Below are 15,169 nucleotides of genomic sequence, written 5' to 3'. Positions count from 1 at the left end.
AGGAACGCTATTTGAAGTGCAACTTGTTTTCCATGAGGAGAAACAAAGCGGCGTGGAGGCAGTTTGTTATCATGGCACATTTAGGTGTCAGGTTAGCACTTTGGTCGCCCCATGACCTTCTTGGTAAAACAATCAGTTTGAGGTGAAATCGGCATTATACACATTAAATTAATCGAAAATGGACTAATGGTTCTGGAAAACTCAGCCAGGAATGGTCCACTGGCAGAGAAGTTTCAAAGATGAGTTGCCTGGAGATCAGCTCTCAGTCTGTACTGTGTAATATCTTTGTAGTGACTGAGAAGAAAATACGAACTTGATGCTGGTAATGATTTCTACTTGACATAAAAATTGGTGGAGTGATAAATAATGATGGGATCAGGTCAGTTCTACCGAGCAATCTGGATCACTTGGCAGGCTCTGCTCATTTGAACAATATGTGATTTTAATATAGCCAAATGCAAGATCATATATCTCAGAACAGAAAATGAAGGTCACAGGATGCTGTCATGGGAAACAGTGGCTCTGAGGAGGATGGAGGAGATGTGGCAGGTTATAGAAACTGAACGTGGATTTTTGGTGTAATCTTCTCTATTGGAGCCACACAATTTTTTATGTATCAGCAAGAAAATACTTCCTAACAGGACGAGGGTGGTCTTGGCATCCCAAGAACATAACAGATTCATATTGTGTCCACTGCTGGTGCCCACACTTTCAAAAATAACACCAAAAAACCTGGAAACCAGACGAGCTTCAGGAACAACCTACAAGTTGGCAAACTTGCTGTACAGAGAGAAGAAGCTCAATCTATTCAGCTTGTTAGGGAGGAAATTAGGAGGTGTCTCAGTCACTCTCTGTAAGTGGTTAGGAGGGATGCTTTTGGAGCATGGAAGGTTCTTTAATTTATTAGACAAAGACGTAACAGGATTCAGCACTGGAAGGTCAAGCGAACTAATTCATAATTAAATTAATTAATTTAATGAAATGTAAGTATTAATGTAAGGCCTGGATTTTTAACAGTGAGGATTAATAATAGAGTAGGCGAGACTTTTTTTGAAGAGCTTCTTGTTCAGAAAAAAAAAAGCGCTATTTTGGAAGAAATTGAGGTTTTGACAGAAAAACAGATGGTTGTTTCCAGAAACTCCTACAGCAATATATTTTGAAAAGGTTTGTTTTAGAAAATTGTTCTGAAATATATTTTCTCATGTTAATTTATGCATTTTCATTTTGTATTATCATACTATTATCACATTATATCATGAAAAATTGTTGAAATACGCTTTCATTTTAATTTTCAAACTGTTGAGTACATTTGCTACATAGTACTGAGTGAATATGAAATTGGTGGAAAGTTCTTTCATTATAACACAGCGGAGAACCTTCACGCTGCCAAAAGCGTGAAATATTTCATCTGCCATGAAGTTTCTGGTGACCTTAATGGTCTTTAAAATATAAACTAGGAATCTCTGTTGTCAGTCACGTTGTGCTGCCAGCAGTAGATGTGGGTATACTATAGGCAGTGCTTGCTGTCAGCTGTTGCTGCTGACTTCTAAGACCGGTAGGAAAAAAAAAAAGAAACGAATGAAGTTACAAAACAGTATTTTAAAATAACAATATTAATTCTCCATGGAAAGAAGAGACTTTAAAACGTTAGACTTTTCCACAGTTTGAGAGTGTGGGAACACCTGATTTACATCCACCTCTAACACTCAAGCGTTTGAAACTGTTTACCTGAGGAATTAGCTTTCCATTAGAGCATCTGATGTATGTACTCCAGCACAGACAAAGCATACAGCCTTGGCACAGGTCAGACTCAATGGCTGAGTCTGTCTACACTGATCATGGCTTTTGGATCAAGAGCACGCTCTGCATGCAAAGGTCCAGATCACCTCCGCCACTGTGCTTTGTGTTGTGCAGGGGCCTCAGGAGCAGCAGCTCTGCAACAGCATTGTGTGACAGCCCACCTTCAGAAGGGATTTCTGAAAATACCACAGTCTCACTCTCCAGGCTCTTTACAACCTAACCTGGAAGACTTAGAAGGGCATTTTTACAGTCTATGCTGTGGGAAGCCTGGATCAGAGCTGCTGCTTTGGTGCAGAGGAGCACAGGCACAGCTGGCTCATGGTGAGCTCACAGCTGCCTGCCAGAGGTTTGGTTTGAAAGGCAGAAGTGGAGCTGGGAGGAATGAGCCAGGATGTAGGCATATTCATTAGATGGGAATGAGTTAATGAGACAGGGAAGTACTTGGAGCCGGACTGAGCGTTCCTGTAGCTGAGGCTAGGCAGCTAAGACTGGGTGAAGCCAACAGCACAGCATGGCACTGCTGCCTCTCCTGGATGGCATGTAGGAGGATCAGCTGGAGAAGGTCCGGCATGTGGAGTGGCCTGGAGAAGTCACCTGGCTTCAGTGCTCTAAAAGCTATTGCCTACTGACAAAGTTAGGGTAGAACTGGACTGCAATGCTCCTGGTCCTTCTGCTCATGCCATGGCACTGCCTTTCATCTCCAGAGTCCTAACAAAGCCTATGCTGAAAGACAGAGCTAAGCATTGCTCAGGGCATTGCAATATGTTCTTAGATCTGTTGTAAGTTAATATCCTTTACCCAAAAATTTTCATAACAGCCATCAACAAAACCAGCTTCCACTGAGGTTCTTGCAGAGGTTACTAACCATTAGAAGAGCAGATACCAAAACACCAAAAAAAAACCCTAAAAAAGGAAAGGATGATGTGTGTTAAGGGTTTGATTATGCTTCCAGTTCACACATCCCCTAACATAAATCTAAACCTGGCAAAATTAACAGTAGAGAAACATTTCAGTAGTCTCTAACTTTGAATCTCAGCAAACAGAAATACCAAGGTACATAACGCTTTCATGTGGGCTTCAGAGATGGTTTTATAAAATAGAGCAAAATGCTTCTTTTTCAAAACATAAAACATTATCATACCTTCAGTAACCATGGCTTGTCTTGCATTAACCTAAGGGGCAGACTTGCTACCTCTCCTCACGTTATCATGTTGAATGATATTCATAGAAGACAATGGAATTACTTGTAAGTAAAACATTACTCAGAAAAGTAAGACTATCAAAGCCAAATCATATGTAAATAATTTTCTTCAAAGTCTGCTGAACACAACCTCTAGCCACAGACTGCTAACATTTTCATGATCAAAACATAAAAATGTTAACTGCAAAAGCCCAGCAGTCCAAAGCTTTTTAATTAAGTTTATAAAAAAATAGGTTGAAAATTATGGATGGCTTTAAGTAATGTATTAAGCTTCTTTTTTTGAGGATTAGAATGGATTCAGTTGGTGGTACCAAATCTTTTGCAGCAGTAGTGGTGGAGACACTTTCTAATGAAAGCTGGAGTTTTCTTGTAATCTTTTGAGACCTCCTTCCTTGGAGGTCTTCAACACCTGCCTGGGAATGTTGTTATGCGACCTGATCTAGGTGAACCTGCTTCTGCAGGGGGTTGGGACTAGATGTTTTCTAAAGGTCCCTTCCAACCCCTACCATTCTGTGATTCTTAAAGGTCTTTGTGAAAACCACAAGTACACTGAGATGCAAGGCAATGTCGTAAAACCTGGCAACAACATAGAAATTACAATTAATGAATTATTTTCCTTGGAGACATCTGTAAAGGACAAATGTTACCTTAATATGATCTTGTTTGTTTTTCTTTGGAACTGATAATCCATCCTGGAATTATTGACCAAATGGGGAAAAAACATGGACTCGGTACTCCCAGAATTTACACAGGTGAGCCCTCCACAATAAACCTTCATCAACATTTTTGAAGGACAGATTGAGCTTTCCAGAGGAAAAACAAGATAACTGAGGCCTCATTTGGAGTCCTGTGTCCAGTACTGGGCTCCTCAGCTCAAGAGGGACAGAGAACTTCTGGAGAGAGTCCAGCACAGGGCCATCAAGATCATCGGGGGAATGGAACATCTTTCATACAAGGAAAGGCTGCGGGAACTGGGGCTGTTTAGTCTGGAGGAGACTGAGGGGAGATCTCATCAATATTTGCAAATATCTAAATGGTGGATGTCAGGAGGTTGGGGCATCCCTTGAACACAAAAAGTTCCATTTAAACATAAGAAAAAACTATTTCACTGTTCAGGTGAGGGAGCCCTGGCACAGGCTGCCCAGAGGGGTTGTGGAGTCTCCTTCCTTGGAGGTCTTCAAGACCCGCCTGGACATGTTCCTATGTGACCTGATCTAGGTGAACCTGCTTCTGCAGGGAGGGGTTGGACTAGATGATCTCTAAAGCTCCCTTCCAACCCTACCATTCTGTGATTATATGACCTAGACTGCATGTTTCTGGAATGATAAAGTAAATCTTCACATTTATATTCATGCTACCAAAAAAGGATGAATGACAGGGTAATAAAAACTTTACACATTTTGTAGCAATTACTTTCTATTACTTTTTAAATAGTTGGGGTTTCTTGATGCTAACAATCTTGAAACTTATTTTGTGAACCATTTATGTTTGTTGTTGAATCTGTAGCTTTATCTAATTTCTAACATTGCCCTTCTATTTTAAAGAAAAAAAAAAAAGATGCATTAAAAAGTAAGATAACCACCAACTACCATCACAATGACCTCAACAAAACTGTCTGCAGCCCATTAAATCATATGTTAAGTTTTCTCCCCAGGCTCTAGACTTTCAGTCTCTATGATTCTGCTCCTCCTTAGTAGAGCCAATAGGGATTATGGTCTGCACAGAGCCAGGCTGGAGACCTCAAAACTCAGCAGCTCTTGTAAAGCTATCAGTACAGTCTTCATCTAAGCCGAGGAAAGCTGTGACAATGAAAAAAGCAGAGAATTGGTCACCACACCACCAAAAGAAACCCCTCCTTAAAGTTTTCTTTGACTGAGTGGTGTAGAAGATAACAAAAGCACCAACACACAAAGTGTTATTTGTATCAAGTGATTTGTACTGAATTGCATTCATAGGATGCTCAGATGCAAATGCTTCCATTCACAACACTGCTGCGTGTGAAACTTTTGGAACCTGAGCCATGCTTGGCCCTTCTTCCCTCCTCATTATCTCAGACCTCTCTGCAGCAAAGCTAAGAGCTCAAATTCCCCTGCAGGTGCTGAGCCTGATCTCATCAATATCTATGATACGGGATAGATCTTATTACAGGTGCTGCTTGGGCATGTGCATTGAAATTGATTCTGGAGGAACACAGGAACTGGTTCATTTGACTTTCCAGACACAGAAGTTGCTTCTCAGAGATGGCAAAACAGCCATGTATGGGCTAGTTTTGGGGGAAGTGGTACAGACTGCAGATGGCTTAGTGATTAGAAAAGGGAAAGGTGGACATGCTGCTGTGAGCAATGCTCTTAAGAGGAATGTCTGAAGGAGGAGCAGAGCCTTTTAACTCAGTACAGCAGGGAAGACAGGAGTCACACAATAAGCCAAGATACTGAAACTTTTCACAGAATCACCGAATCTTAAGGGTTGGAAGGGGCCTTGAAAGATCACCCAGTCCAACCCCCCTGCCAGAGCAGGACCACCTAGAGTAGGTCACACAGGAGCTCATCCAGCTGGGGTTTTGAATGTTCCCAGAGAAGGAGACTCCACAACCCATCTGGGCAGCCTGTTCAGTGCTCCCTCACCCTCATAGTGAAGAAGTTTTTCCTTATGTTTCTTTGGAACCTCTTATGTTCCAGCTTGTACCTGTTGTCCCTTGTCCTATCGTTGGACATCACTGAGAAGAGCCTGGATCCATCCTCCTGACACCCACCATCTATGACAGTGAATATGTTTGAGTTTTCAGATTCATTTCTCTTATAAAAAAGTGTTTCTTTAAGCCCTATACCTCATCATCACTGCTCACATCTGACAATATGTTGAACTAGGAGGTAAATTTGATCTAGGTTGATAACTGATAGTTTCCAAACCATGTTATGAAATTACCTAAAATAAACAGTCCACTCCGGTTCAGCAAATGTTTTTTTCCTCTTGTTCTAATTTACAAGAGTAATAAAATGAAATAGGTTTTATTTATTCAGCTTCAAATCACAGTGAGTGATGGAGGTTTGCACCAGGAGTTCCAGTTGACAGAGGTGGATTATAGGAGGAAGAGCGCTCTGTTAGACAAGGTGGGGGATAGCAAAGGAGGCTGAAAGAGTCTTATGGAGTATTTGAGTAACAGAGGGTCGTATTTTTCTCTCCATTTTTTACTGCCTCCAGTACCTAGACAAGTCCTTTCATCCTGACTCTGGGGTATTGTATCTGTATGCTTGGGAGATGAGAAAATATGGCTGAAAAAATAAATCTATGACTAGCTTCCCAGAAAAGTCTGTGAGGAGTCCAGGGAGAGATGCCACAGGTGCTTGCTGATGGTTCCTCCTGGTGCAAGAAGACAACCCAGAGCCTTTGCACTGCTTATGATTTTATTATATCCAGCACAATGTAGAAATTGCTCTGCATGGCTCTGAAAGAAAGAGGGAGGGAAACCTGAAAAGATCCTGTCTTAGGAACCCAGGGAAAAGGCAGCGATTCCAGAAATGTTTAACAGAAAAGTGAGAGTATACGGACACTATCATTGACATGGCTTGAAAGACAGGATGTTAATGCAGTCGAGAGCTCTTGCTGGTCAGACCTGCCAGAACATCCCCAGCCACATGGATGTATCAGCAGCCGGAGAGGCTTTGACTCTGTTGACATAGGTACATATAATCAGGAGGAGAAAGTGGAGAGAAGGCACAGGAGGAACTGAGACCAAGAAACAAAAAAGAAAGGAGAGGGAGGAGAAAGAAAAGAAGGCCAGAGAGAAAAGGGAAAAGAAGAAAGAGAAAAAATGAGGGGGAGAAGAAGAGAAATGGGGAAGGCAAGCAGGCGAGACTGTGTTTCTATAATTACTGTGGATTGGCTCGGATTAAGGGCAACTAGCTATCTCTTGGTTTTTCCTTTTTATATAACAACTAATCTCCTTCTAATCAGTTATTATTAAATTATATTCCATTTTTAATTCATTCACAGATCATTGGTGGCACAATTTGGACATCTGGACAGATAATTGAATAGAGATAATTTATGTAAATGAGGAACAGTTGTGTACAGGGTTGGGGGAGGGGAAGTTTCAGCTCCAGAGGCCGGTGACCTAATGAGTAGTCTCCAAAAGCTGCCCTTGCTTCCTAGGGGGACTCAGGTGTGAGGAGGGATGCTGGGGATATTTGGGTATTGTGTACTGGATAATAACAGGCATACAAGAGGCCATCAAGGCCATGTTGTCTCACTTGACCTGAGGGGCCAACGAGTGTTGAACATCATTTCTCCCAAAGCAGAAGACTGGCCAAATCAGCATCTGAAGATGCCCCTTGCCTTCCAGGAAGAGTTTTTTGTCTAACCCAGATCTTTCCACCACCCCAATTTATATTGCCACCTTGCTGACCTGCCTGCAAGGCTGGGGCAGTAACACAGGAGCCTATGTCAGTTATCCCAGGAGGAGCCAAGCAGCCCAGGGTAAGGTCCTGGGCAATGGTGATCTCTCTTGAGGAGTGAGCCCCCAGCTCAGCCCGCTCAGGGAAGCTGATTGCACTGAGCCAGGCCCAAGGGACAGAGGAGGCTTGGCTCAGTCACACAGACACAGGCTTCACAAGTGATGGAGTGTCATTTCCCTGTTACCGGGGGCTTTTATCTTGCAAAATTAAAATCTCTGAACAGCTAGCGACCCACCACCAGTGCTGCCAAGTGGATGACAGCCAAGCCTAGTTCCTCGTGCAGGCCCAACCTTAGACCCAGGACTATTCCTGACTCCTCAAAAATGCCTTTGCTCTTTGATAGATGTGATCTAATCTCTTCTTGCTTGTCCTAAACACTGAATTTGTGAATCAGTACAAACTTATGAAGGTAGCCTTCAAAGAGAGCTTTTGTGATCAAAAGCAATAGCCAAGCACTACAGAGGATCTAAAGTTAGGTAAGATGGACCCCACTAGAAGGAAGACAAGGTATTACTCTGCTTCTGCAGTAATGGAAGAGCACAAATGCACATTCCTCCACCTCAGAACAAGAATAGATGAAAAAGAAGTGCTTTTTCCGGGATGTGGCTCTATTATTTTTCTGCTACACTTGGATGCCACAGAACTAGGTGCTGAAGAAGGAAGCATGATAGATAAATTTATCTTCCTAAGGGGGAAAGGATGCTAGACTCAATTGCTATGGCAAAAATTTAATTTTGATCACTCTGTCACACCAGGAGGAATTTTGCTGTGCATACTGAAATGTCATAGCATTATGGAACTGTTAGAGGAAGAGAACACCACAGATGCACTCAATGTGTGGGAAAACTATTCACAACATTTGTTTGTCAAAATAAATTCAGACTGAATTGCCAAGAACACCAAATGAATTGCCAAATGAAATGAAACTGGTTTAAGTGATCTTCTTGACCAGTGTCAGAAGCTCACTGGGCTTTGTTCAGCTCTGTGGTTTATTTTGTTGATTAAAAAGACCAACAACTTTTCAGGTCTGTTCTTGAGATTCTAATTAGCCAAAAGTGAAATTGCCACTGGGGAAATTATTGTGAATTTCAGATTGGAGCTATCAACGAAAATGAGGACACAGCCAGATAAGTGTAAATAAAATGCTCTGAGTGTACCTGTCAGGCTGTGACAAAAGTTCTCTGGCAAGAAGAATTTAAATCTGCTCTTCTTCAAGTCTTCATAAGTGATAGAGAAAGCAGATCAAGCTGTGTATTAATGCCATTTGAGGTTTGCACTGATCTGGAAGAATTTGTGCCCATCACAAGGAGAGAAGCAGAGTGCTAAAGAGAAAATAACCTAGGTGGGAGTCGACTCGGCAGACTGTCATAGGGGGAAAATCTCCAAGCCAAAAATATGCCTGAGAGGCAGAACAGCTGGAAATAATAGCTTGGTGTGATCACAATATGAATTTGAAATCTGAAAAAGCTCTAAAAAAGTAGCTCCACATTCAGAAGCATGACATTGTAGAGCAGCCCACTAATGCTACATTGCTCTAATGCTAAGACTCAACTTTTCTGCAGTTTTGTGCATCTGTTTTTTTTTAGGAAATCCTGACAACCTCAACATAGAAGTGGAAAGAAAATTACTGAGAAGTTATAGGGTTTGGTCTGTGAGCCATGCATGGGTGTGTCTGGCTTGTCTAAGTGATAACTAAAGGGAGGAGAGTAGTAATCCCTCAGCTACATGGTCTGATGAGGAAGACTAAAGGTTTGTGCTAGCAGCAGGAACAGAAGTGGTAGTCAAGAAGTGAAATGCAGACCACAGATCACCTACACACAGGATAAAGGTGACCACTGACTGGGGATGGGTGACGTTAAACTGTAGATGTTTCCCCAGAGTAACCGGCAGCACTGTGGGAGCTCTGTCATGGGAAACACTTAATGGATCAGACGTTTTCACTCTCATGCACTTGCCCTTTTGCTGGTGGTGGCCACCAGTGCCAGCCACAGGAGCTGTGAAGTGCTGCTGACCCCTTGCATCCTGCATGCTTGGCTCATACAGGTCCTGGTGAAGGCATCTGCATTGCAGGAAACCCCTACACCAGGTACCACCTTCTCTCACAACTCTTGTTATACGCTCACCAGCTTCTTTGGCATGTTCTCCTGCAATCTTCTTTACACTGTGTCTTTCCCCGTACTGCTCTTCCTTAAGCATACATAGGATGGTGAGTGTTAAACTACGCAAAGCCCAGGGGAAGAAACAAAAATAACGGCTGCTGAATGTTTTAGGGTCTCACAACATTTTTTTCTTATAACCATTGAACTCTTTTGGTAGCTGCTAACGTAGTCTGTTAAGAAAGGAGTATTGCTTTTGTTTGTTTGTTTGTTTTAGTCATACTTAAAATAGTAAGCAGTCTTTTCTGTTACAGTGGAAAAGCTTCTTAAGAAAGGGTGCATTGTTGTGTGTCCTAATGTATCCAGTTTGGAGCAGTGTATTTCCTTTGCAAACTTATTCAGTAGCCAAACCTCCTTGACATTTATCTCCGTTTCATCTTCAGTTTCCCTCACTTCATCATGGAATTAGTCAACTGCATTTTCCCACAGGAGCAGGTGGGCCATGATGAAAATGCAGACTCAAACATAATTGACTCTGAGAGAGCTTTGAAGACCAGAGCTAATATCCTGGCCAGGCAGACAATGCAAATTGAGAATCGACACCACTGCTAGAACACAATGGTGAGCCACTCACAGCAGCCCAAAGAGAGATGGAGCCTAGGAATGTGTCTACCTTTAATCCCAGATACAGCAAATTTAAGTCCAATGCCCATCTGTCCAAGGGACCACGATCCTTCTAGTGCCCCATTTTGAGATGAGACACATCTCAAAAGAAACCATGAAAGCCTTTGTGCTCCTCAGACAGCCAAGGGTGTGTGGAAGAGGAATGTACACGGCCAAGGAAAGATGGCAGAAGATTAATATACAGGCTGAAAGTTGCTGGGAATGAGGAGAAAGAGGCAAGGAAACAAATCCCAACCTTTATTTCACTGAGCTCCATTACTGAGGTGGATACTCACTTCTAGCCTTCCAAGCTTTTCCCAAAGAAATGTTACAGAAATAGATACACCTGTTAAGGTATATAAACAGTTTATAATAAGTCTTCAAGCCAAGGCTTGATTTAGATTTCCTAGCAGGGAGGAGCAGCACGAGCTGGGACACCTGGTGTTGCTAGAAAGGCAAATGCTCACATCACTGTTGTAACTCTGCAGCAATGCTCAGTCGGTCACGGGCCAGCATGGCAGCGATCTGAGTGGCATGCCCTTGCTCTTTTAGGAAGATTCCAAAACATGGTAGGGGCCAATGCTTTGTTCGTCTCCAGGATTTGGTCATTTTGCAGGTCTCTATTATCTCCTCATTCCAGGTTAGGGAACTTAAGCTGGGGTGTGAATGAGGAGAGTAATCATATGTGTTCAGTGAACCTGTGGCACTTCCTTATGCCTCGTCCCTCTTCCACCTCCAATACTGCTGAAGATTAGGTGGTGGCTGTCAGAAATGAGGACAGAGACTCCTCGAAAACTAAGAGTGGAAGGAACCTGGAGAGGCTGTCTCTTCCTCCTCTCTGCTTTGTGGTGTGACTGGCTATGCATGTCTCATGCTTGACAGATGGATGAGAACCTGAATATTCTCTTACGCCATCTCTCTTCCTGTCTCCACTCATTTTTGTTCATGTTACTCTTAATGTCTAACACAGATCTTTCTTACTACAGTTTCCTATGGGTTTACCTGCTTACTATGGGTTTTGGAGGTCAGATTTTTTCCATCTCCCTTTGCAACTTTTATGTCTGGGGATTTTCTCTTACCCTCGCTCGGTCTTCCCTCTTCAAGTTACACAACACTACTTCTCTCTGATTTTCCTTGTAAGGCACGTCTCAGATCTGTGATCACTCTCCTTGCCCTCTTTTAGACACCTTCCAGTGGGTCCTCAATGAAAAACAGTGCTAAAACTAGAGTCAAAACACCAACAAAGTCTCACCAATGCTGATTAAAAAGAAAGAGTTTCCAGCTATCTTGACAGTTGAAGTCTCATTTACTTCTTATAGGAAGAGGTTTGCTTCTTTTTTTTTTTTTTGCAACAGCATCCTATTTTTGACAGGGCTTGTAATCCATTCTAACCCCTAGTGCTTTTTAGGAAGAATTGCTTCCTGAGAAGTTGTTTCCCAGCCTCTGTTTATGCATTTCATTTTTTTTCTGCATCACCTGATGCAGATACCTGATATCTTCAATTCCTTACTTTTCTACAGGAGCTGTTGCCTTGCGACAGCAGGAAATTAGTGACTGGACGGGACTGATCCTTGACAAATTCACACAGAATGCAATTGATTGTCTCATTTTGCTTTTGATCTTTAGAGATAACTTGGTGATTTGTGCCAGAATTTTAATGGGAATGGGGATTAAGTTGATTAGTCCAAAATTACCCATCACCCTTTCCTTTGCTTCTTAAAGAGCAATATCTGCAGCTTTCCTGTACTCCACCACATCCCTACAGGTTCTGGAAGACAGACTCTACTGATTCGGAGTCTGCTATAGCCAAATCTCTAAGTATCTACAATGAAGCTCGTTACACTCAATAAATCTGGATGTGTCTAAAAGTCAGTAACATTACCTCTACCATATTCTTTCCTTTTTCTATGCCAAGATCATACCTCTTTAGCACTGTTATTAGTTCCTCTAATATTACCCTCTGTCAATAATTTTCACTTCCTGTTGAGCAATGATCCAATATTTTACTCAGTCTTCCTCTTGCTACTAATGAATTTAGGGAACGATTTCCTGTTTCCTTTGATTATCTTACTACTTGCAACTTACTACTTTTATGCTTGGCCTTCTTGACTATGTTCCTGCATGCCTCTGCTCTTCTATACTCACCTTCTGTGGTCCAGCCTACTGCTTATCTTTTGCACCCTTCCTTCACAAATGTGAGATAAATGGGAAATTTGTGAACTAACCCGGTTGTTTTAAAAATATTTTCCCCATCTTCCAGGAAATATTTTTCCCATATGCCCGTCCTGAAGAAGAGGAAGATGAGGTAGCTCAGATAAATAAGGCTGGTACTGGACAACCTTGCTGTTCTCCCACTTTGTTCCAGTGGAAGATGCTGAAGGGGCAGATTGCAGGTTGGCAATTGGATTATGAGATGCCAGAGGTAGGGAAACTCAGGAGAACTCCTTTTTCCCATAGTTGTGTTTGTTCTGAAAGCAACTATTTTGAACATTATTACAGAACATTAACTGTTGCTCTAACAACATTTGTTTGAAGGCCCTGTAGGCTGCATCTTTGAACTTTTCAGCATGAGGTATTTGGCTGGCACTGCAGTCTGGGTGAAGCTGGTTGCTCTGACACTCAGTCCACTGAGGGAGTGAGTTGAGGAGCGGTGGGAGCCCATGGTGCTGTGCTGTAAGGAGGCCCTGCAATGCAAGGCACTGAGGGGCAGCAGTAGGGCCCCAGCAGGCCCCTGCAGTGTGGCCCTGTTGCCTCTCACTATGCCACCAACAAGCCTTCCTACACACCACCAAGCCCTCCTCGACAAAGCCAGGGGCTGAGCACATGGGCAGAGGACATGCCAGGGTGATGCCAGTGGCCCATCATATCACCTTGCCAATGCTGCTCCACGCCTAAGTCTTCTCCAGCATCCCACTGTCAGCATCCTTGCCCCTTCCTACCCCCCCTCCTTTTGCCCTGACAACAGATCCTCCTCTTCCTCCTCCTCCTGGTACCCCAGAGTCTATGTAGCCAGCTCCCCTCCCTCTGCTCCTCATTAACACCCCTCTGAACCAGCACAGACACCACCAGCACCTCCTTTCCCCTCCAATCCCCTCCCCTTCCCTTCCATAATCTATCTACATATTAAAATGAGTTTGTCCCTGATTTACATGCGTAAGAAGGGATGTAATAATGAGGACGTAGATTAGAAGATTTAGCACAATCGTTTGTGTAGATTGTGTCCCATCAAAGGGCAGCTCTGACGAGCCGAGATTAAGGAGCAAACAGCTGCCGCTGGAATTCAGTCCATTTGTTTGTTTGCTGTTTTCTCTCTTGACTCCAGCAAACAGTCTCATTAACATGCAAGTGATTTGCCCCTTAAGCCTTTTCCTGTTTATTATTGGGGGAGTTGCTGACGAGGGCTTTGTAGAGTCCCTGGCCCAGTTCTGAGAGATCGACGCGCAAATCAAGATTAAAATGGGAAGCAATTAAAAACAAAGAAGGGGCCAGGACACCTTGGTCCCCTTTTCCCTTTGAGAGGTCTTAAAGTTATGGCATGGGAGAAGGTGTGGGGCGAGGGGAAAGGGCTGGCTGCCCATCGCTTGCATGCCCCAGCGGATCCCTCTCAGCCACGACATTAGGCTCTCCCTTTCTCCTGCTCTCCTCCTCTCCCCCCTCTGCCTCCCCCCTCCTCAAAATGTCTGGCTGTCTACTAAACTCATTTGCAGCCTTTGTTTCAACGGCCTCGTTTGGCGGCACCTTCCATATGGCCCTGCTCACTCCCCACCACAGCCTCGGGACATTGGGCATCGTGGCTGCTGCCTTCGTGCTCGGCCTCCAGCCCAGGCCTGCTCATGGCCTTTGCCCCCTTAGCAGTGATGTCTCCATCCAGCGTCATGACTCCACCAGCTGCAGCCTTCAGCATCGCCAGTGGCTGAGGGGCTGGGATGCGCAGGGACAGTGCAGCGGCCATGCTCACGGGCACAGATGATGATGCACCGAGGGCTCCTCGTGAAAAGGCCTCCTGGGGCTGCTCTGGTTGTGAAGGGTTGCTCCGGTCACTGGAGCAATGCTGAGAACCATCAGGCACGATGTAGCACTCAGATTCATCTGGGTGGCTCTGCCGTGGTGCTGGGTGAGCACTGCTGCTGAGAGCGCAGGGACAGCGATGCTGTGCCCACCTGATGGCTCCCAGGGGCCCCTGCACCCTGCCCACAGAGACGCCAGCCGTGAGGAATGGTAGAAAGGATTTCCTGGGCCAAGAGAGAGACTGTGCCCTGTAAAGCAAGCAGCCCTTTCTCTTCATTTATCAGAGTGCCTGCTGTATCCCCTGCAAGGCAGAGAAAACATAATGAAACCTAGAAACTTGCTCTGGGAAGCAATAATGGTTATTAATTGTGTGTCTACACAGACAAGCAGGGACAGATGTGGGTTTGCTCTGGCTGGCAGCCAGCTCCAGCCTGGCAGTGTGGAGCTGTGCTGGAGCAGTTCGTCATCCAGTCTCACGTCTTGGTCACCCTCAAGGCTCCTGGCTCAGACAGAGCTGCTCCTGGACTCAAGGTGGCTCCTGCCCAGGAGTGCAGCGTGCTTGCACCTTGCTAAGCAGGCTTACGTGTGCCCATGTGTGCATATCCTCAGTACCAGGATGAGGCCATTCACACAACACTGAATGGTTATGAAACTTGTGGCTTTCTTTCATGGTTTTCTTAAGTGCCTGATGTTGACAGGCTGCTGTGCACCTTTCCATGGGCCCTAAGGCCAGCAGGAGCTCAGGTCAACCCACTCTAGGCTTGTTCGAATCTCCTAAGCTGTGGAGGTTGGTGGTTGTTTTTGGTGAGGTCACTCAGTTATCGCTGGAGTTAGTTTCACACATGACAAAGGAGAGACTACAGCGCTGCAGATCGGTGATCGCAGATTGCATTGCAAAGAAGAGGTGTAGCAGAATCACAACACATGTTTTAAGTGCATTCTAAACT

Source organism: Colius striatus, chromosome 6 (genome assembly GCF_028858725.1).
Source record: "Colius striatus isolate bColStr4 chromosome 6, bColStr4.1.hap1, whole genome shotgun sequence".
Lineage (NCBI taxonomy): Eukaryota > Metazoa > Chordata > Aves > Coliiformes > Coliidae > Colius > Colius striatus.
Note: the sequence above shows the minus strand (reverse complement) of the source record.